General features: G+C 44.5%; 1 pseudogene; it reads right to left on the bottom strand.

Annotated features, from left to right (window-relative positions):
• Window positions 1–391: 391 nt before the first annotated feature.
• LOC126642143 (myosin-1B-like) lies at window positions 392–20,816 on the bottom strand (annotated as a pseudogene).
• Between the last annotated feature and the right edge of the window lie 1,721 nt (window positions 20,817–22,537).

Raw genomic sequence — 22,537 nt, 5'->3', positions numbered from 1 at the left:
CATATTTTTAATATATGTATATATATGTGTGTGTGTATGTGAAATGCTTCAGGAATATTTTTTCCTTTTTTTTCCAAAAGTATTGATCAAAATAACTTGAAAGAATGTAGTCTTAGTCCGTCAAAGAAATGTATACTTCTCACTGCAAGAGGAATAAATCTATGTTACTATTTTTCATGCATTTTTAAAATGCAAATGTAAAAATGTAATGCTGTTTGACATACTTTTAAATGTAATGAATGCTAGAATAAAAAAAACATGCTAGTCACTGTTCATTTGCAAAGGTCTCTACTGTATTTATTACCTACACAGAAATGATAATTACAGAAGAAAGCAACAGAGAGCTTTACATTTTATGCATGCCTCAGGTCACTGTTCAGCTTTGGGAACCTCATTCCTCCTCTGCTACCTTCTTATGAAACTCCCGGCTCTTCACTCGGAGCTTGTTGACCTGGGACTCTGCAATGTCAGCCCGTTCCTCGGCTTCCTCCAGCTCGTGCTGGATCTTGCGGAACTTGGAGAGGTTGACATTGGAGAGCTCCTCCTGTGTGGGGAGAGGGAGTTGATGGAAACAACAGACAGCATGTGGACATATAATATCTGAAAACTGGGCAAAGAAAAATTCAAATGCCACAAATGTTGGAAGAGAAAAGAATATTGGAATGTCAAAAATGCCATGGCCACAATACACACAGCATCATCTAGGCAGAGCTCATGTCAGAGTCCTCAACAGGCAGACTGGCAGCTGCTTCTGACACCCAGGTTAGGGAGTGAAGGAAGAAATAGAGTGGGAAACGAGGTGAAGAGCAAAACAGAGTTGGAGAAGGATAGTTCCTCCCAAACCAAGCAAGTCTTACTCTCATATTCCCTGTTGTATCAAAACGTCATCATGTTGCATCACAGCAGTCAAGGTTTCAAAAAGATGAACAGAAGAAAATATCAACACAGAATTCGACAAGGAAGTCAGATTTGGTCAAATTAGTACTTACAGCCTCCTCAGCCTGTCTCTTGTAGGACTTCACTTTCATTTGCAGCTTGTCCACCAGATCCTGCAGCCTGAGAACATTCTTCCTGTCTTCCTCAGACTACGGAATGGCAAGTAACAGAAAAACTTGTTTACATCATTCTCTAAATTTCATAAATGTGAAACAAAAGGAATAATATAGTTTATGAAACACTGCAATGCAGAACGACAGAAGTCAATCCAGTTAACTCCTGTCACTGTCTGAGGTATAGAAAGAAATCCCTCTGAAAGGCAATGTTCCAATGTTTTGAAACACTGTTCTGTCAGCAAGCCAACGCAAAGAAGCCTCCAGCCTTACCTGGTAGGTGAGTTCCTTCACCCTCCTCTCGTACTTGCGCACACCCTTCACGGCTTCAGCGCTGCGCTTCTGCTCAGCATCAACCTCTGCTTCCAGCTCCCGCACCTGCAATGAGAAGCCCATCCCTGCAGCTTCCCTGGGGTGTCTCTCCAAGGGACAGGGTCACTCATGCACCAGCACAGCCCTGCTCACCCTGGCCTCCAGCTTCTGGATTTGCTTCTTGCCTCCCTTCAGGGCCAACTGCTCGGCCTCTTCCAGACGGTGCTGCAGGTCCTTCACCGTCTGGTCCAGGTTCTTCTTCATCCTCTCCAGGTGGGCACTGGTGTCCTGCTCCTTCTTCAGCTCTTCTGCCATCATGGCCGCCTGAGCAGAGCAACAGGTGAGTTGTGGGGCTGGAGACATTTTGGGGAGAATACACTGACCATCAGCAATGGAAGGAGTCCCGACTCACATCTGTGATGGCCTTCTTGGCCTTCTCTTCAGCATTGCGGGCTTCCTGGATCGTATCCTCCATTTCGCTCTGAATCTGAGAAATGTCCGTCTCCAGCTTCTTCTTGGTGTTGATCAAGCTGGTGTTCTGTTGAAGGGCATGAACGTCACAATTTTGGTTGTTTTACCTTGCAGTATCATATCAAGCAATTTGCATAACTTTTGTTTTTTAAGACAGATTTTGCCATAAGGTCACATTCTATTCTAATGGAGCTGCAGTGGTAGCTATCAGTTTTTTAGGTATGATGTGCTTCAGTAATTCATGAACATCCTTCATAAAGTCTTTCCTAACAGTTTCTTAGGCAACAGAGACTGAAAAGTTAAAAAAGAACATGATCTTTCCTTACCATTTTCAATCTAGTGACCATAAAACTTTTAAATGGTTTTATAGAATACTTAGAATGATATTGTTAAACTTAATGACAAGTGGTGGTGTATCTCTGGTTTGTTAATGGTCGGCCAATGTTTGCTTTTAAACTCTCAAATGAAAATGTGAAAGGTGTTGAACTCAAGTATGTAATAGAGTAAGAACGTCACATATATCTCTGAAATTATTACTTTTAATGTATCTACACTGTAGTCTACTGAAATTCATATTATACCTATGTCTGAAAAGACAGTATTGTCTGTTACCAATTATTTCTGAAATACTGTAAAATTACTGCATTTTATGAAATACTGTTACAGTTCAGCCAGTCTTCAGTGGCTGAATATGTAATTATTATGTATGGAACAAAAGTATAAATACTAAATGTATTTATATACTGGCCTGGCTGTGGAGGAGCTGAACTCTCTCACTTGCATCCAGGAGCTCCTGCTCAGCCACTTTCCTCGACCGTTCTGTCTGCTCCAGGGCTGCCCGTAGCTCCTCCACTTCAGCCTGCAGCAGGTTTGCTCTGCGCTCCACCATGGCCACCTGCTCCTTCAGGTCATCCTGGGTCCTGATAGCATCATCCAAGTGCAGCTGGGTGTCCTGTAAGAGAGACAAGAGGAGTTACAAGGCATCAGTGTGTGTTTGAGGGCCAAAAATATCAGGGATTTCTCTCTCAGTAACTTTGCTGAACAGACCTTGAGCACAGCCTGGGTGTTTCTCAGGTTCTTTTGTGCCTCGGCAGCCTGGCGGTTGGCATGGCTGAGCTGGATCTCCATTTCATTCAGGTCTCCCTCCATCTTCTTCTTCAGCCTCAGGGCTTCATTCCTACTCCTGATCTCAGCATCCAGAGTGCTTTGCATGGACTCCACGACTCGGAGGTGGTTTCTCTTCATCTGGTCGATCTCCTCATCTTTCTCTGCTATCTTCCTGTCAATCTCAGACTTCACCTGGTTGAGCTCAAGCTGCAGGCGCAGGATCTTCCCCTCTTCATGTTCCAGGGAGGCCTGGACAAAAATAAATCTGAATACTTTTCTTGTGACAAATGTTGAACCTGAGGTTTTGAGTAAAAAATAGTGCTGTGATTAGATAATATCTCTGCTTTTATACAACCTCTTTTCCTCTTTTGTCTGGAATGAGAGAAATGACATAGAAATCCAAGACACGTAAGAGAGCAATAAATAATGCTGTGTACCTCAGCTTCCTCCAGGGAGGCTTGCAGTTCAGATTTCTCCTGCTCAACTTGCTTCTTGACCTTCTCCAGCTCATGAATTGCCTTTCCTCCCTCCGCAATCTGCTCGGTGAGGTCGGAAATCTCCTCTGTGGGAACAAAGACCAATGGCTTGCTCAGCCCCAGAGCAGAATGGGAAGGGCCCTGTCCCACCAGGGGACAGGCACCTTTGCAGCCCTGCAGGCACAGCCCCTGAGCAATGCTCAGCTTGGGAGAAAGCCCTCCCGGAGCAGAGGGCCAGGGACTTACGCTGCAAGTTCTTGTTCTCCCGCTTCATTGTTTCCAGGTGGTCCAAGGACTCCTCATAGGCATTCTTCATCTTGAACAGCTCCAGTGCTGAGCGAGCGAGACTCCTTCTGGGAGGCCTCCAGCTCAGCCTGCGTTTCCTCATACTTCTGCTTCCATTCTGCCAGGATCTGAAGAGAAAGGGGGCATGAGGAGGGATGTGGCCATGCCGGGGGATGCTCTGCCCAGGAGTGCCGGGGCTGGAGCCCAAAAGACCTTGTCAAAGTTCTTCTGCTTCTTGTCCAGAGCAGCGCAGGCGGCATTGGATCGCTCCACGTCAATCATCAGGTCCTCCACTTCATTCTGCAGCCTCTGCTTTGTCTTTTCCAGGGAGGCACATTTGGAATTGACAGCTTCCACATGTTCCTCTGCATCCTGCAGGCGCTGGGCCAGCTTCTTCCTGGCAGGAGGGAAGCATAGGTAAGCAAATGCCCGGCTGTCTGTGGAACCAGTATGTCTGTCATGAGAGCAAACTTAGCGATTTGGTAGTTTGTGAGCACCATTCACAGGGAGGTGTAAGACTTCTCCCACACAGCCACTCTATTTCCATGTCTGAATCCTGGGCTGCAGCATTTCCCTCTCTGCTATTTACTCTGCTGTTCACATTGGAACCTGTCTGTGGTTTTGCATATGAAGAGTTTTGCTGCTTCTGCTTTTCCCAGTTGCTCTCGGTTATACTTTGTCTCTTTGAGGCACCCCAAAAAAAAGCAGAACACTGACTTCTTCCTGAATATCTCAGTAGTTTCTTCAAATTTCCATTCTTTTTCCCTGCCAGCCTTCCCCACCCTCCCCACGTACTTGGCCTCCTCGAGCTCCTCCGTGCGCTGAATCGCGGTCCGTCTCGTATTTGGTTCTCCACTGGGCCACTTCGCTGTTGGCCTTGGACAGGGCGCGCTGCAGCTCCCCCTTGGCTTCCTGCTCCTCCTCATATTGTTCCCGCAGCAAGTCACAGTCGTGGCGAGCGGACTGCAGGGCATGGGCCAGGGCGTTTTGGCCTGCAGCAACAAGAGTATTGAGTCATGGAACAGAAATATCCTGGGAAATCTGACTGAATATTAATTGGACACTGTATCATTCTTCTATGCGAAATGACAATGGGGAAAGAAGCTGGAACTGACAAAGAAAATAATGGATAAATTCTAGGGAGAAGCTAACATGAGAAGACAAGCACTAAATTACCTAAATGGTTTTTTTCCCTGTCTCAACACGAGAGCTCAGTAGTCACATAAGTATCTGAAGCACCTGTTAGACAGGAGGGATCTAATACGTAAAACAGATATGGAAAGCGTTCTCACCTTTATCTCTTCCTCTAAGTGTCTCTTGAGTTCCTCAATCTGTTGGGTGAAAGCCTGCTTGCCTCTTGACAGCTGAGAAACCAAAGCATCCTTCTCCTCCACCTGGCGTGAATATTCACCTGGGAATGGTTGCAGATACACAAAAAGTTTATTGCCATTGATGATGATACTGTGGACGTTTGGGGCTGTAAAACCAAACAGTTAATTAAGTCCTTGCTGAAACTTATAAGCCCATTTCAATCGCTTTCTCATGAGAGGGGAGACAAAGAATGTTGGGTAGACCACGTGCTCAGAAGAGTCATTTTTGCAATAACTTTGAGATTATTAGTCTGCAAATCTAGATGTGTATTTCTCACCTGACTCTGTCTGCAGACGAGCTCTTTGAGCATTGAGGTCATTGATCATGGCGCTGATGCTCTTCTTCCTTTGTCTTAATCTCACTCAGCTGGTCTTCCAGGGTGCGGCACATCTTCTCCAGCTGGTGTTCTGTTGAAGGGCATGGAACGTCACAATTTTGGTTGTTTTACCTTGCAGTATCATATCAAGCAATTTGCATAACTTTTTGTTTTTTAAGACAGATTTTGCCATAAGGTCACATTCTATTCTAATGGAGCTGCAGTGGTAGCTATCAGTTTTTTAGGTATGATGTGCTTCAGTAATTCATGAACATCCTTCATAAAGTCTTTCCTAACAGTTTCTTAGGCAACAGAGACTGAAAAGTTAAAAAAGAACATGATCTTTCCTTACCATTTTCAATCTAGTGACCATAAAACTTTTAAATGGTTTTATAGAATACTTAGAATGATATTGTTAAACTTAATGACAAGTGGTGGTGTATCTCTGGTTTGTTAATGGTCGGCCAATGTTTGCTTTTAAACTCTCAAATGAAAATGTGAAAGGTGTTGAACTCAAGTATGTAATAGAGTAAGAACGTCACATATATCTCTGAAATTATTACTTTTAATGTATCTACACTGTAGTCTACTGAAATTCATATTATACCTATGTCTGAAAAGACAGTATTGTCTGTTACCAATTATTTCTGAAATACTGTAAAATTACTGCATTTTATGAAATACTGTTACAGTTCAGCCAGTCTTCAGTGGCTGAATATGTAATTATTATGTATGGAACAAAAGTATAAATACTAAATGTATTTATATACTGGCCTGGCTGTGGAGGAGCTGAACTCTCTCACTTGCATCCAGGAGCTCCTGCTCAGCCACTTTCCTCGACCGTTCTGTCTGCTCCAGGGCTGCCCGTAGCTCCTCCACTTCAGCCTGCAGCAGGTTTGCTCTGCGCCTCCACCATGGCCACCTGCTCCTTCAGGTCATCCTGGGTCCTGATAGCATCATCCAAGTGCAGCTGGGTGTCCTGTAAGAGAGACAAGAGGAGTTACAAGGCATCAGTGTGTGTTTAAGGGCCAAAAATATCAGGGATTTCTCTCTCAGTAACTTTGCTGAACAGACCTTGAGCACAGCCTGGGTGTTTCTCAGGTTCTTTTGTGCCTCGGCAGCCTGGCGGTTGGCATGGCTGAGCTGGATCTCCATTTCATTCAGGTCTCCCTCCATCTTCTTCTTCAGCCTCAGGGCTTCATTCCTACTCCTGATCTCAGCATCCAGAGTGCTTTGCATGGACTCCACGACTCGGAGGTGGTTTCTCTTCATCTGGTCGATCTCCTCATCTTTCTCTGCTATCTTCCTGTCAATCTCAGACTTCACCTGGTTGAGCCTCAAGCTGCAGGCGCAGGATCTTCCCCTCTTCATGTTCCAGGGAGGCCTGGACAAAAATAAATCTGAATACTTTTCTTGTGACAAATGTTGAACCTGAGGTTTTGAGTAAAAAATAGTGCTGTGATTAGATAATATCTCTGCTTTTATACAACCTCTTTTCCTCTTTTGTCTGGAATGAGAGAAATGACATAGAAATCCAAGACACGTAAGAGAGCAATAAATAATGCTGTGTACCTCAGCTTCCTCCAGGAGGCTTGCAGTTCAGATTTCTCCTGCTCAACTTGCTTCTTGACCTTCTCCAGCTCATGAATTGCCTTTCCTCCCTCCGCAATCTGCTCGGTGAGGTCGGAAATCTCCTCTGTGGGAACAAAGACCAATGGCTTGCTCAGCCCCAGAGCAGAATGGGAAGGGCCCTGTCCCACCAGGGGACAGGCACCTTTGCAGCCCTGCAGGCACAGCCCCTGAGCAATGCTCAGCTTGGGAGAAAGCCCCTCCCGGAGCAGAGGGCCAGGGACTTACGCTGCAAGTTCTTGTTCTCCCGCTTCATTGTTTCCAGGTGGTCCAAGGACTCCTCATAGGCATTCTTCATCTTGAACAGCTCCGTGCTGAGCGAGCGAGACTCCTTCTGGGAGGCCTCCAGCTCAGCCTGCGTTTCCTCATACTTCTGCTTCCATTCTGCCAGGATCTGAAGAGAAAGGGGGCGTGAGGAGGGATGTGGCCATGCCGGGGGATGTTCTGCCCAGGAGTGCCAGGGCTGGAGCCCAAAAGACCTTGTCAAAGTTCTTCTGCTTCTTGTCCAGAGCAGCGCAGGCGGCATTGGATCGCTCCACGTCAATCATCAGGTCCTCCACTTCATTCTGCAGCCTCTGCTTTGTCTTTTCCAGGGAGGCACATTTGGAATTGACAGCTTCCACATGTTCCTCTGCATCCTGCAGGCGCTGGGCCAGCTTCTTCCTGGCAGGAGGGAAGCATAGGTAAGCAAATGCCCGGCTGTCTGTGGAACCAGTATGTCTGTCATGAGAGCAAACTTAGCGATTTGGTAGTTTGTGAGCACCATTCACAGGGAGGTGTAAGACTTCTCCCACACAGCCACTCTATTTCCATGTCTGAATCCTGGGCTGCAGCATTTCCCTCTCTGCTATTTACTCTGCTGTTCACATTGGAACCTGTCTGTGGTTTTGCATATGAAGAGTTTTGCTGCTTCTGCTTTTCCCAGTTGCTCTCGGTTATACTTTGTCTCTTTGAGGCACCCCAAAAAAAAGCAGAACACTGACTTCTTCCTGAATATCTCAGTAGTTTCTTCAAATTTCCATTCTTTTTCCCTGCCAGCCTTCCCCACCCTCCCCACGTACTTGGCCTCCTCGAGCTCCTCCGTGCGCTGAATCGCGTCCGTCTCGTATTTGGTTCTCCACTGGGCCACTTCGCTGTTGGCCTTGGACAGGGCGCGCTGCAGCTCCCCCTTGGCTTCCTGCTCCTCCTCATATTGTTCCCGCAGCAAGTCACAGTCGTGGCGAGCGGACTGCAGGGCATGGGCCAGGGCGTTTTTGGCCTGCAGCAACAAGAGTATTGAGTCATGGAACAGAAATATCCTGGGAAATCTGACTGAATATTAATTGGACACTGTATCATTCTTCTATGCGAAATGACAATGGGGAAAGAAGCTGGAACTGACAAAGAAAATAATGGATAAATTCTAGGGAGAAGCTAACATGAGAAGACAAGCACTAAATTACCTAAATGGTTTTTTTCCCTGTCTCAACACGAGAGCTCAGTAGTCACATAAGTATCTGAAGCACCTGTTAGACAGGAGGGATCTAATACGTAAAACAGATATGGAAAGCGTTCTCACCTTTATCTCTTCCTCTAAGTGTCTCTTGAGTTCCTCAATCTGTTGGGTGAAAGCCTGCTTGCCTCTTGACAGCTGAGAAACCAAAGCATCCTTCTCCTCCACCTGGCGTGAATATTCACCTGGGAATGGTTGCAGATACACAAAAAGTTTATTGCCATTGATGATGATACTGTGGACGTTTGGGGCTGTAAAACCAAACAGTTAATTAAGTCCTTGCTGAAACTTATAAGCCCATTTCAATCGTTTCTCATGAGAGGGGAGACAAAGAATGTTGGGTAGACCACGTGCTCAGAAGAGTCATTTTTGCAATAACTTTGAGATTATTAGTCTGCAAATCTAGATGTGTATTTCTCACCTGACTCTGTCTGCAGACGAGCTCTTTGAGCATTGAGGTCATTGATCATGCGCTGATGCTCTTCTTCCTTTGTCTTAATCTCACTCAGCTGGTCTTCCAGGGTGCGGCACATCTTCTCCAGATTTGCCTGGGGAGGTCACAGAGAGTGAGAGAAGATTAGGATCTAGTCACCTGCTTCTTCTGAAGACCAGGACTCTAAACAGAAAAACACGACTAGACTTGAAAACTGTGGACGGTTCCTTGGAGTTAAAAGGTAAGAAACACAGTTCCATACAGAGGCAGGGAGTTAGATGGTAAGCAGGCCACAAATGGAAACGACCAATTTGAGTGTAATTGATTTTCATGTGGTTTTCAGTAGAGTTTTCAATACCTTGGCTTTGGAGACAGACTCCATGTTACTGGCCAGGTCATCAATCTCCATCTTGAGCTCACTCTTCTCCTTCTCCAGCTTCTGCTTGACGCGTTGCAGGTTGTCGATCTGCTCCCCGAGCTCAGCTGTGCTGTCCGCGTGCTTCTTGCGCAGGGCGGCAGCCGTGGCTTCGTGCTGCAGCGTGGCCTCTTCGAGGTCGCGGCGCATCTTCTGGAATTCTGCCTCCCGCTTCTTGTTCATCTCCACCTGAGCTGCCGTCGCCCTCCTGCTTCTTCCAGGCGCTCGCTGATCTCCTCCAGCTCCCTCGACAGGTCAGCCCGATGCTTCTCTGCTTTAGCGCGAGAGGTTCGCTCGGCCTCAATTTCCTCCTCCAGCTCCTCAATGCGGGCCTGCAGAACACCAGGGACCCTTCTCACCCGTGCCCTCCTCCTGCCTGAGCTGAGCCTGGGGCAGGCAGGGCAAGGAGCAGACACTTGCCTGCAGCTCCTTGATTTTCTTCTGCAGTTGCATGCCCAGGGCTTGTTCATCTTCAGTTTTGCTCTGGATCTGGCTGATTTCAAAGTCTTTCCTTTGGGCAAAGCAAAGGGTGTTACAGCTGAAAGCAAAAAGCCAAGAGCTCCAGCCCAGCACTGAGGTGCCCCAGGGCCACACTTACTTCTTCAGTTTCTCATCCAGCTGCTGCTTATCATTCTCCAGATCCATGATGCTGTCCTGGGCCAGCTTCAGGTCTCCTTCCAGTTTCCTCTTGGCTCTCTCCAGGTCCATGCGCAGTTTCTTCTCTTGCTCCAGGGACCCTTCCAGCTGCACACAACAAGGCCATCAGTGCTCCACCAGCCACGTCCAGCTCCATACCTGTCTCTTCCTGCTGTGTCTGCCTGTGCTTACATCGTCCACTTGCTGCTCCAGCTTGGTCTTGGCTTTGGTCAGTGTATTGACTTTGTCCTCTTCTGCCTGCAGGTCATCCAGGGTCTGCTGATGGGCCTCTTGGAGGGCTTTCTTCTCTTTTGTCAGCTTGGCGATGGTCTCGTCCAGGGCTGCCATCTCCTCGGTGAGGTTTTTCACCTTGGGGAAGAAGGGAGCAAGTGTAAATAAAGGAGGTAGATACAGAAGTCCTGGAACAGCAGAGGGCTCTTTTCCGGAGTGTGAGTGAGATTTTCTGCCTCATACCTTGTTTTCCGTGGCGTGTTTTTCCTTCTCCACCTTGGCCAGTGTCAGCTCAAGGTCATCAATATCTTTCTTCAGCTCTGAACATTCATCCTCCAGTTTTCTTTTCTTGGCTGTCAGCTCAGCATTGATTTCCTCTTCATCCTCAGCCCTTTCAGTCACTTCCTTAATTTTGGCTTCCAGCTGGATTTTTGTTTTGATGAGCTGGTCACACCTTTCCTCAGCATCAGCCAGAGCATCAGCTTCCTATTAGGGAAACATAGTTTCATTTACTAATCTCAAGGATTTGCAAAAGCTGAATAGAAAAATGCTATTTCCAACATAGGAAAAGAAACTTTGAATTTATCTTTTTTTTTGCACAGCATCAGAGTATGTTTTTATTCTATTTATTTTTTTTTTGCTCTCATTAATTATTCCTTCTTGCTGTTCTGAAAGTTAAGATAATATCCAGTGTTACTTTGTATCTAAGAGATTTGCTTACTTTCTCTGAAAGTTAGGAACTGAATATAATTGTCTCCAGATTTGGTTTGGGTTTTTTTCTTTTTCTTTTTTTTTTTGGTTTATTTCCTTAAAATCCTTTTTTGGCAATACTGACTTTGAATAATTTTTTTTGTGCCAAATAAATTGATGTATTTTCTAGATGCAATTCATAGTTTCAGTTTGAACCTGACTTTTTTTTTAGAATCTGTCAAGACACAAGAGTAATGTTTAAATATTGCCCGATCTTTTGACGGAATCACAGAAAGAGCCGAGTTGGAAGGGACCCACGAGGACCATCAAGTCAAACCTCTAGCCCTGCACAGGACTATCCCCAAGAGTCACACCATTTGATCTTCCAGTGGAAACTGGAGGAACACATAGGCATGCCAGAATGCCGGGGGGGTTGTGTCTTCCTTGAACAGTGGTTTCAGACAGGCGACATTACATGTACCATAAGAAATGACATAAAGCTCTTTTATTTGGGCAACTAATTGAAACCAAATTTGTCAAAGAATTGCTCTACAGACTCTGTTAACTGCATATACTAACTCTGCACTGATTACAGTTGGGCCTTATATTGCGAGCTTGCATGGAGAAACAGACTTACAGGCATACCATGCTTCAAAAGTCCTTCCCAGGCTGGAACATCATATTATAATGTTGACACTGAGCGATCTGAATTTTACCTTTAGTGATTCATATTAAAATATTTTCTAAGAAAATTTATCGTGTAGCATGAGAGTTACATACTGTGAGAACACCTGGAAGAAACACAAGTAATACTTACAGATTGCACTTGTAGCTGCAGATCATTTTTTTCTTGCATTAGAGAAGCCATTTTCTCCTCTAGTTCCTTCCGCTTTGCCTCAGACTTCGCAAGCTCTTCCTTGGTTTTCTCAAACTCCTCCTTCATGTTGGCCATCTCCTTCTCAGACTCTGCACTCTTCAGCAAGGGCTTGATCTTGAAGAACAGCTTCATCCAGGGCCAGTGTTTGACATTCATGAAGGAACGAATGTTGTACTGGATGCAGAAGATGGACTCTCTGGAGCACAATTCAAATGTACAATGAATATTTTCAGTCTCCCCCAAGCACAGTGGCTTTAACGGAGGATGAGGAATGTGTACCTTCTCTCCACCATTCTCCGGTACTCCACCCTCATCAGGTAACCCCTGCACACGGCCTGTGTGCGGGTGATGAGCTGTGCCAGCTTCTCATCCCTCATCTCCTCCAGGAGCCCCAGCAGCCCAGCTTTGAAGAACACCTTGGAGAGGGAATGTTGCAGCACGCCACTGTCAGGCAGGGCAAAGCACTGGCCCAGAGTGAGTGAGGGAATGGGGGGTTTGTACCTTGGTGTGTCCAAATTTGTACTGGGTGTGGTCCACATCGATTGACCCAAGGAGCTTCTCAGAAGCCTTCTTGCTGTCGATGAACTGTCCCTCTGGGATGGCACTGGCATTAAGCACCTTATATCTGTGGAATTAGAGGAAATATGAAAGAAGGCAATGCCAATTCACAAGGTTATACTGTTTATTAAAACCAACATCAGCAGAATCAGGAAGTTGGAATTTCATCCCTTTGTTTAGAGACACCCTTATCATGAAGTTCTTACCTGGTAACAAAATCAAGGAAACTTTTCCAGTCACAGATGAAAAGAGGACACTGATCTCCAGTCACTTCAATCCATATCTTTTTTTACTTAAACTATTCTGTAGAAAATTGCTGCAGAGGAACATTGCCACTACGTGTATAGGAGGAAAGCCTTGTCCCCTGAAACTTACGGCTGATACAATGACCAGAGAACTCTGAGAGTTTGTAATTCTTACATGAGAACATGTTACAACCACATAACCGCTGTTATTAATCTTGTAATCAGTGACCTTGTGTGGCTCTACTGTGCCTCTGTACTCTGAGACTCTGCAAAGCTCAGCTGTGTGACGGACAGCGGTCGGTGAGGACACACGACACTCTTCATTTCTCAACAATTTCTCTTTTGCTAACCATGCATGTTGCCTTTGGTTATGCATTCCAACATCTCCCTTTCTTTCAGTCATAATTGGAGTTTGCATTAAAAAATATCCAGAAGTGGTTAAGATGTAAACCTTCTTCAATGAAGACAGAATGGAAAGCAGAAAGGAGACTGACCTCTGTTTGAAGTCGGCGTAGAGGATTCTGCTGGGGAACCCTTTCCTGCAAATCCTGATCCCTTCCAGCACGCCGTTACAGCGCAGCTGGTGTAGCACCAGCTCGTGCTCCATGGCACCTGAGCAAATAAGACAATCATTTGATACTTCATGATAAAGCATAGAGAATAATGGCTTTATTAGACTATTTTTACCCTGAACTTGGGGTTCTTACCAGGTGTTTTAGATTCATTGGGGATGATGCAGCGCACAAAATGGGGGTGAGTGCTCCGCAGATTGGTCATCAGCTTGTTCAGGTTCTCCTGTGGGTTTATGAGCAAAGATTTTTCATTTAGAAATGGTACTTACTTCCTTACTTGTACTTTCAGATGTGAGGAAAGTCTTGGAAAGTGTTAATGGATTTGTAATTCCCAACTAAAGCCATCTGAATTTTTCTTCTGCCTTTCACTCTTGAGCATGAGAGACAGTCGTGTGTTTTTATGAGACGGAGGGATACATCCACTGAACCAAGACATCTATGGAGAATGGTGACTTGTTGTTCATAGCAAAAAGCATAATTTTGAGTAAAAGATGATTTTTTGTAATCTCCAGATCCTGACTCTGTGGAAGACACTATTGATGTGATCAGAAACAAAACCAAAAAAAGTAGAGGCATAAGGACCACGTTTGCAGAGAAGGCTGGGAAAGGGAATTTTAATGGCCTTAGGTGCTACTTGATAAGATACATTTGACAAAGATTGAGCAGGACAAGACAGGAAAGACTCCCCGTTCAGTGAGAATGGGGGTCAGAAATCACAGAACAAAAGTATGACTGGCAGGCCCTGCAGCACCTCTTTGTAGAAGTGCTTTTAAAAGCAAATCCTGGAACTGTATCTGACTTCAGCTGTCACTTTTACTAGCTAGATCCTAACACATCTCAGTTTAGCTCTGGTTTGGAGTGAGGGGCAAAGCTGTTCAAACACCTCTTTCACAGTGTTAGAACCTATTCAGGGTGCCAGGTATTAGGTACATATCACAAGTGCAGAAACAAGATGGTTTCAGTCTGCCTTAAGCTCTGTTCACTGGTGGAAAGGTAACTGGCTTTGGCATTTCTCTACTGCCTTGTCTTCATATGTAGAACCATGTGAAAGCAATGTGTTAAGTATTATGTCTTACATGTTATCATGTGCAAATGCACATACGTTTCTATGTGCCGATCCAGACTTAAGATTCCCTGAGGCAGGTACCCAGATCCACCATTGTCCTCACATGGCAAAGGGAGAGGGTGAAGAGCCTGATCCTGTCAACCAGTGTACTTGTAAATAAATAAAACTGTAACCTGAATTAAGTACTTTTCCCAGCATTTGAAGAAAGGCAAGATCAAGATGCATCTTTCTCAGCTGGCCTCAGCTGACTTCCTGTCAGCTCTTTTATGAATAACCAGAGATATTCTTGATGAAGAAAAATTTTAACAGGTGCACTGAAATGGCTTTGTTGCTGAAAAAACAAACCCAACCAAACAAAAAAACTCAAGAAAAAGTAGAGAGAATGACTTCTGTACTCACCCTGAATAGAGCTGACACTGTCTGGAAAGAAGAGCCCTTCTTCTTGCCTCCCTTCTTGCCGCCACCACCACCACCACCACTAGCCTCTGAAGAACACAAAAAAAAAAAAAAAAAGATGGTTTTACAGCTTTTATAGACCAAGTTTGTTCATATGTACCAGTCATGATAAAAGTGGAACCTAGAAAGCAATAGAGTTAACACTCAATCTAAAGGAACACAGGACCAAAGGTATGTGATAATCCAAGGGACTATTATGGCTGAGTGGAAGGCCTGAAATACATTTGATCTTCTCTTTTACTAATAAATTCAAGCCATGGCAGGCTCTGCACAACATGCAGTTTCTTTAGAACACCAGCTGATCTTCATGGCTCTGGTAGAGTCATTAAATATATACGAAAATACGAACTTCAGAGAACTGACCTGCCTCTCCTCCAGCAGAAGCGAAGAGTAAGGCCAGGGTCTTCAGGGATGATTTCTGGTACAGCCCCACCACCGTTTCATTCAGAGGGTCTTTGTTCTTGTCAAGCCACCCAGTGATGTTGTAGTCCACTGTGCCAGCGTAGTGCACCAGGGAGAAGTGGGCCTCAGCCTTGCCTTTGCCAGGCTTGGGCTTCTGGAAGTTGTTGGACTTGCCCAGGTGCTGGTCATAGAGCTTGTTCTTGAAAGAGGTGTCAGTTGCCTTGGGGAACATGCACTCCTCTTCCAGGATGGAGAAGATACCCATGGGCTGGGGGAAGCACAAGTAAGGAGGAAGAAGTGAAAAGACAGAACGACTGATAGATGAAATAAATTCCTGACTGGGCCAATATTACTGCTCTCAAGGATTGTTCTTCCACTCAGCAAATTGTAAAATAATCTAAACTTATGTGTTCACAATATCACGTTTACCCTTTCCATCAACATCTATAAATATATATAAAATTAATGCATTTCTGAAAATACTTGACATTGTGAATTACAGAAATACCTTCTCAATGAGCTCAATGCAGGCAGCCAGGTCCATCCCAAAGTCAATGAACTCCCACTCAATTCCCTCCTTCTTGTACTCCTCCTGCTCCAGCACGAACATGTGGTGGTTGAAGAACTGTTGCAGTTTCTCATTGGTGAAGTTAATGCACAACTGCTCCAGGCTGTTGAACTGTACAATTGCAAATAAAGATTACTAATATTGTAAATGGAATAATAAAGAACAGTCCTAGCTTTTTGTACCAAACACTGGAGGATCTGCAAGTGTTCCTTCTTTACTGATCCAGGAGTTTGGAACTTCTGCCAGTGTGCCTCTTTGCTCAAGCTAAACTTTCTCTGTATATTTATGACCCTAGAAGCTTAGGTCATTTCAATGATTAAAATTTGTGAGTCGTGATTTCTACTAGACTGGGTTAATTCAGTTACAGGATCATCCACAGCAAAGAAGTGTATCCAACATTTTCAAATTATTTCAAAGTATGCCCTAAGCCTTTTTAAGCACAAATTTTTTCTGTGAAACTGATTTCTCCTTATTAGGAACCAAATGCCATCTTAGTCTACTGCTTGTAATCAGTTGAAAAACTGCACTTAGAGATTTCCACTGGCATATGTACAATACAAAAATCTATTCCCAATTAAAAACCTGTTGGAATCATGATGCCTTAGATAAATTATGAAAGGATCAAACCATTTATGAAAAAATAAAAAGTAAGTCCTTGGGCACATAATAGGGCACTTCAAAAATCACAGTGATAAACCTCTGTTCCTTACATCAAAGATCTCAAAGCCAGCAATGTCCAGCACACCAATGAAGTACTGCCTGGGCTGCTTTGTGTCCAGCTGTTGGTTGATGCGAACAACCATCCACAGGAACATCTTCTCAAACACAGCCTTTGCCAGGGCACCCACTGAATTGTACACCTCAAATGTAAAACAGAAGGCTTGTAGACATCATACAGGGCAGAAAAGAAAGTCTAGAGGATTTGACAAAAAACAGGGACTTTTGTTACCTGCTGCACTGTTTGGCCCTTGGTCACATATTCATTCCCCACCTTGACTCGGGGGTAGCAGAGGGCCTTGAGCAGGTCTGCTGAGTTCAGACCCATCAGGTAAGCAGCCTTGTCAGCAACTAAAGCCCAAAAAGTCAGTTGTTAACGTAAAAGTAGACATTAGTTCCTTTAAAAAAAATTATCAAAAGAAATTGTAGTAAAGATCAAAATGTTAGTAAAGACAAAAAACATATTCATGGAAATATTCTTTAGGAGTCACTGGACTTAATATTTTGCATTGTTCAAACTAATCTGCAGCTTCCACTGAGCTGTCTTCCTCCAGAGGACAGTGTGTCTAGTTAGGACATACTTCTATTCTACAATACTGTCACTGGGGAAATGCACAAGCTGAGTCAGTGATTCTGACCCTGAATTGCTGCCTATATTATTGTCAGTGTTTGGTATCTACAGTGCTTTGGTATATGTTTGCTGGTACCTTCAGTGCCATCAGGCTCTGCCTGCTCCTCTCGTTGTTTCTGCTTGAACTTCAGGTTCCCATAGTGCATGACTGCCCCTGTCAGCTTGTAGATGGCTGTTTTCTCATCAGGAGTAAAGCCCAGGATGTCAATGGCACTCTAAAAAAAGAGTCACTAGAGTAAGTAACCCAGGTGTTAAAGGTCAGAGAAATAAAGCTTCACCTAGAAAACTTCTGAACTTACGTCCGTGGCCATCAGCTCTTCCTGGTCGTTAATGCTGGGAACAGTGATCTCACCTTGACTCACATACTGGTAGTCATATGGGTTGGTGGTGATCAGTAACATCTCTGAAAATAGAACAGACACAGGTCAAATGCAACATAAAAGAGTTAAATGTAGTGACCTTTGCCTGGAGGAGCTAGTGATTGTTCCTACCAATTAGCTCTGGCTTCTTGTTGGACATGATCTGATAGAAGATGTGGTAGCTTCTTTCCGCCTTGAGCTGGAAAGTGACTCTGGACTTCTCCAGCAGATCTGACAAGGATGGCAGGACAGAGTTAAGCACAAGAACTGAGGAAGGCTGGAAGGAAAGGGATCAGGCCAGGAGAGTCTCTTACAAGTTTCAATGTCAGCAGAAGCCAGTTTGCCTGTGGCCCCAAAATGGATTCTGATGAATTTGCCCTGAAAGCAGCAGCAAAGTCAATTGAGATGTATTTTACCAACTCCCGCTGTAAGAATATTTGAGTTGGTGTCAACTGTTGTCCCAGTTAGTAACTCACAAAGCGTGAGGAGTTGTCGTTCCTCACGGTCTTGGCGTTTCCAAAGGCCTCCAGCAGTGGGTTGGCGCTGATGATTTGATCCTCAAGCGTTCCCTGCAGGGGGGAAATTATTCACTGGCTGTGTTGAGTTGACAGGGCAATGACAGGCCAAGTGTCCAGTCTGTTCTTCCTGACTCACCTGCATTTTGCCTGACGTCTGCTCCTCCTTTTTCTTCTCCCCGCTGGCTGCAATTGTTGCAAAGTACTGGATGACACGCTTTGTGTTCACAGTCTTCCCGGCCCCGGATTCTCCGCTGGCAGAGCAAGGGAAGAAGCAGAGAGCGTGTGGTCAGGCAGGAGGGGCCCTGGCCCTGGGCAGCCCCACAGGGACCCGAGCAGGGGGTGTACGTACGTGATCAGGATTGACTGGTTCTCCCGATCTGTGGAAGAGGCAGGAAAAAATAGACTTTATAAACAAAGAACACAAAAATACTGAAAATTACAATGATAAGAAAAAAGAAGCTGCCTTTTTTTTTTTCTTTATTTACTCTTAACGATTTTTTTCCAATTTCAATTCCTTGCAAAGTTATTTGCATTGCTTTCTTACCTCTGAACATATTCTCAGCATTCATGATCTGAAATTAGAGAGGTATGGATTTGATGGGTGAGCTTTGAGATCCATAAGGAACTGGCTCAAAGGCTGTTTCCAGAGGGTTACAGTCAAGGGTTTCACATCCAAAAGTTTAATGAGTGGTGTCCCCCAAGGATTTGCCCTGGGACCAGTGTGCCTACACAGTGGGACTGAGTACACCCTCAGCAAGTTTGCTGACAACACCAAGCTGAGTGGTTTAATTGACAGACCAGTGGTAAAGGATACCATCCAGATGGACCTTGATAGGATTGTGGAGTGGGCCCACGTGAAGATCATGAAGTTCAACAAAGCCAAGTGTAAGGTGATGCACCGGGGTTGGAGCAGTCTCCATTATCAGCCCAGTCTGAGGGGTGACTACCTTGAGAGAAGCTCGACAAAGAAGGTTTGGGGATACTGAAGGATGAAAAATCAGGCACGAACTGGTAATGGGCACTTAAAGTCAGAAAGCCAATCCGATCCTGGGCTGCATGAAAAGAACAGTGGCCAGCAGGGCAAGGTAGGTGATTCTGCCTCTCTCCTCCACTCTTGTGAGACCTCACGTGGAATAATCTGTCCAGGTCTGGGGTCTCCAGTACAATACAGACACAGACCTGTTAGAGTGGGTCCAGAGGACTCCATGAAAATGATCTGTGATCTGGAACATCTGTCTTACGGAGACAGGTTGAGAGAGTTGGGATTGTTCAGCCTGGGTAGAGAAGGCTCCAGGGACATCTTATTGCAGCCTTTCAGTCCATAAAGAGGGCTTATAAGAAAGATAACAACTTTTTACCAAAGTTGTAGTGACAGAACAAGGGGCAACAGTTTTAGACTCAAAGAGAGTAGATTTTATGATGATGAATGTGAGCCACAGTAACAGGTTGCCCAAAGATGTTGTGGATATCCTGTCATTGGAAGTGCTCTGGGACATGGTGGACAGAGCTTTGAGCAATGTAATCTAGTGGAAGATGTCCCTACAAATGTCATAAGGAAGGACTATGTGATTTTTAAAGATCCCTTCCAGCACAGACCATTCTGTAATTTTATAATGCTTTTTCCATGGACACTGAAGACCCTTGAAGAGCCACGTGTTGCTTCTCTGTACCTCTCTATGGTCTTTTTCCCCTCTGCACAGAGTAAATTGTTTTAATTTTATGCTGCACAGACTGGTTTTAGAGCAGTAGAGAAGGGGAGAGTAAGGACCTATGTCAAAGGAATCCTGATGATGGGTAGTATTTCTGAACTCAATAGCACAGGGAAAGACATGAAAAGGTGGAAACAAAACTAGCAGAAATAAAAAACCTTATTTCATTTTTCATTACATGGTTTTGTCAAGACAAATCTGAACAGTTCTACTATTGATGTTTCCTATGGCCCTTTGATGAATTAACTTCATATCATAAGACAGAATAATGAAGTAGACAGACCCAATTATATTCCTTGCTCCACCTAGTCCATTTGACTTACTGTTTTTCCTGACACAGTATCAGGGGTCCTATACATCTCTTTTAGAAATACTGCTGTGAAAAAAAATCCTGTTTAAATTAGAAGTTAATAATGGTATGGTTGAAATAAACCTTAATGACATGTTTAGATATTATCATCAGATTTATCAGGGAAACTCTGTGAACATTTTTAAAATGTCTTTTTGATGAAATCACCCTGAGGCAGAGCCACTCACCAGTCAGCATGAACTGATAGGCGTTGTCAGAGATGGAGAAGATGTGTGGAGGGGCCTCCTGGCGCTTCTTGCCTCGGTAGGCCAACACCACCTCCGGGTTGTACACGGGCAGCCACTTGTAGGGGTTGACAGTGACGCAGAAGAGACCCGAGTAGGTCTGCCAGGAAGGGACACAGCACGTTGGCTTCCCCTGGGCCTGGCAGAGCAGTTCCTGCAGCTGCCCAAAGGAAGCTGCTGCTGCCACTTACGTAGATCATCCAGGCTGCGTAACGCTCTTTGAGGTTGTACAGCACAGCGGGTTCGTGGAGGTGGGTCATCATGGCCATGTCCTCGATTTTGTCGTACTTGGGAGGGTTCATGGAGAAGATTTGATCTTCCTTCACGGTCAGGGTCTGTCAGAGGGAAGGAAGGGACATGAATGGGTGTCAGTTAAGAATCCACAGTGGGAAGGAAATGCTGTTTGTAAATCTTGTATTTTACTCACCTCTCCCCCTTCAGTCTTGACAGTGACCTTCCCTGATTCCCTGCTCTGGATTGTGCTTTTCACATAGGATTCCTTTGCGTGTACCACAAAGACGGATGTCTTGGCATCGAAAGGCTTGTTCTGGGCTGCAATTCTCTCCTTCTCCGATTTTCGGAGGTAAGGAGCCGCCTCCCCAAAAATGGCCATCTCGGCGTCTGTCGACATGGCTGTGGTTTATAACATGCAGCAAGGCACGGCGCTGGAGTGGTGGCAGAGTGCTGAGGGGAGGGAAGAAAGTCCTTTGTACCTGAGACCCAAGTCTTGCTAGTGTTCTGCTCTGCGTATTCTTATGGTCTGCCTCTCTGTCTTACCTGCTTTTCACCCTAGATGTCTTTTAATTTACTTAGTTTTAAAGAAGATATGTTTCTTTGATTAAGGTTAATTTTTTCTCCCTTATTGCAGTTTACATGTTCAGTTCAGATCTCATAGTGTTTCATTAAGCTGTATGGAAAAGTTGGATTGATTGGCACAGTCAAAACTAATCAAAGATGCAGCAAAGATACTAAGCAGAAGCAGAAGTACCAAGAGAAGTCATCTTATCAAAATTATGAAAGTCTACTTGCATTCTTTCTCTCTTGCCCATTTTAGACCATGTAATTTATATTGACTATAGAGATGGAGCAACATAAGGAAAAAGATGTGGAGTAAGCAGAAGCAGAGGTATGAGTTGTCCATGCAAACATTTTTCCCTAGTTGTAAATCAGATTTTGTCTCCTCCAGTTGTTCTGTCTTTTTCAGTTCAAGCTATACCTTTAAGATTAACTTGTAGCAAAAGAGGAAAATAAAATAAAAAAAAATTAATAAGAAACATTCAGAGGGATTTGACAAAATCTTAACTATACATGTGGTGGTGATTCACCTTCTCTTTCCTGGATTTCTGTTTACAGGAAATCTGTTTTTAAGAGTTCTGTGTGTAAGAGGTCAATTATTTCCCAGCAGGTACCAAACAAATGTGTCCAATGCAGTTATGAAAGGAAATTTGCTCTTTTTGACAGCCCAGCTCAGATAGAATTGTACTGCATTAGTGTTCATAGATGTAAAGGGGTGTGGAAAGTGGCCTTAGAGGTGCATTAAAAAAACCAACTTGGAGTCTATTCCTAGGGGGTAGGCAAATCAGTCTTACCTCTTGTGACACCAGCTGACTCTCAGGCAGGAAAATGGTCAATACTGAAAAAGAGAAATGCAACTTCCTTCTTATCTTTGCACAGACTCCCAAGGATAAGTTATAGGGGGAAAATATGCTGGTGACTTGAATGCAGAATCCTAATATCTATTGATACAGACAGTTCTTTAAGGAAAGCAGTTCTACAAGCAGTAGGAATGCAGTGAGATTCTGCCAGCACCCAGTCCTCCATACTCTTACCTTTAATCTTTCCACAGAGACAGAACAGACTTGTCCTGCGAGCACTTTTATAGGTTCTGGTTTGATCATTCAACTCCCTCCTCCTCTTTCGTAGGTCAAAAAATTTTTGGCAAAGCATTGTTTGGCAAAGTAGACTGAGTGCATGATTCCCATTCGGGCTCGAGGATATATTTAGAAATATCTGAAGTGTTCCTAGCTATGTGAATAAAACTCCTATAAATATTTTGACTAGGAATCTGGAAGGAGGAAATGCTGTCCAGCAAATAGGACAGCAGGACTGGGTCTTGGAATTGTTGGCTTCTCTTCTCCTGACTGTGAATTGCTGTTTGACATATAAGATTTGTGTGTCTCAGGACTCAGCAGCAGTGAGAAGGATTATTATTGCAAGAGCTTTGGAGAGATTCTCTTCAGAAACACTCTGGAAAGAAGGAATAGGAACAATCCAGTATAGTCTAATTCTAAGACTGGACAACCATATCATGCTTGTTTGTTACTGCATCTATTTACAACTCCTTACTTTTTG

The sequence above is a fragment of the Myiozetetes cayanensis genome, unplaced genomic scaffold (assembly GCF_022539395.1).
Source record: "Myiozetetes cayanensis isolate MyiCay16 unplaced genomic scaffold, myiCay2020 scf22, whole genome shotgun sequence".
NCBI classification, from domain to species: Eukaryota; Metazoa; Chordata; class Aves; order Passeriformes; family Tyrannidae; genus Myiozetetes; species Myiozetetes cayanensis.
Note: the sequence above shows the minus strand (reverse complement) of the source record. Positions and strands in the feature narration are given on the sequence as shown.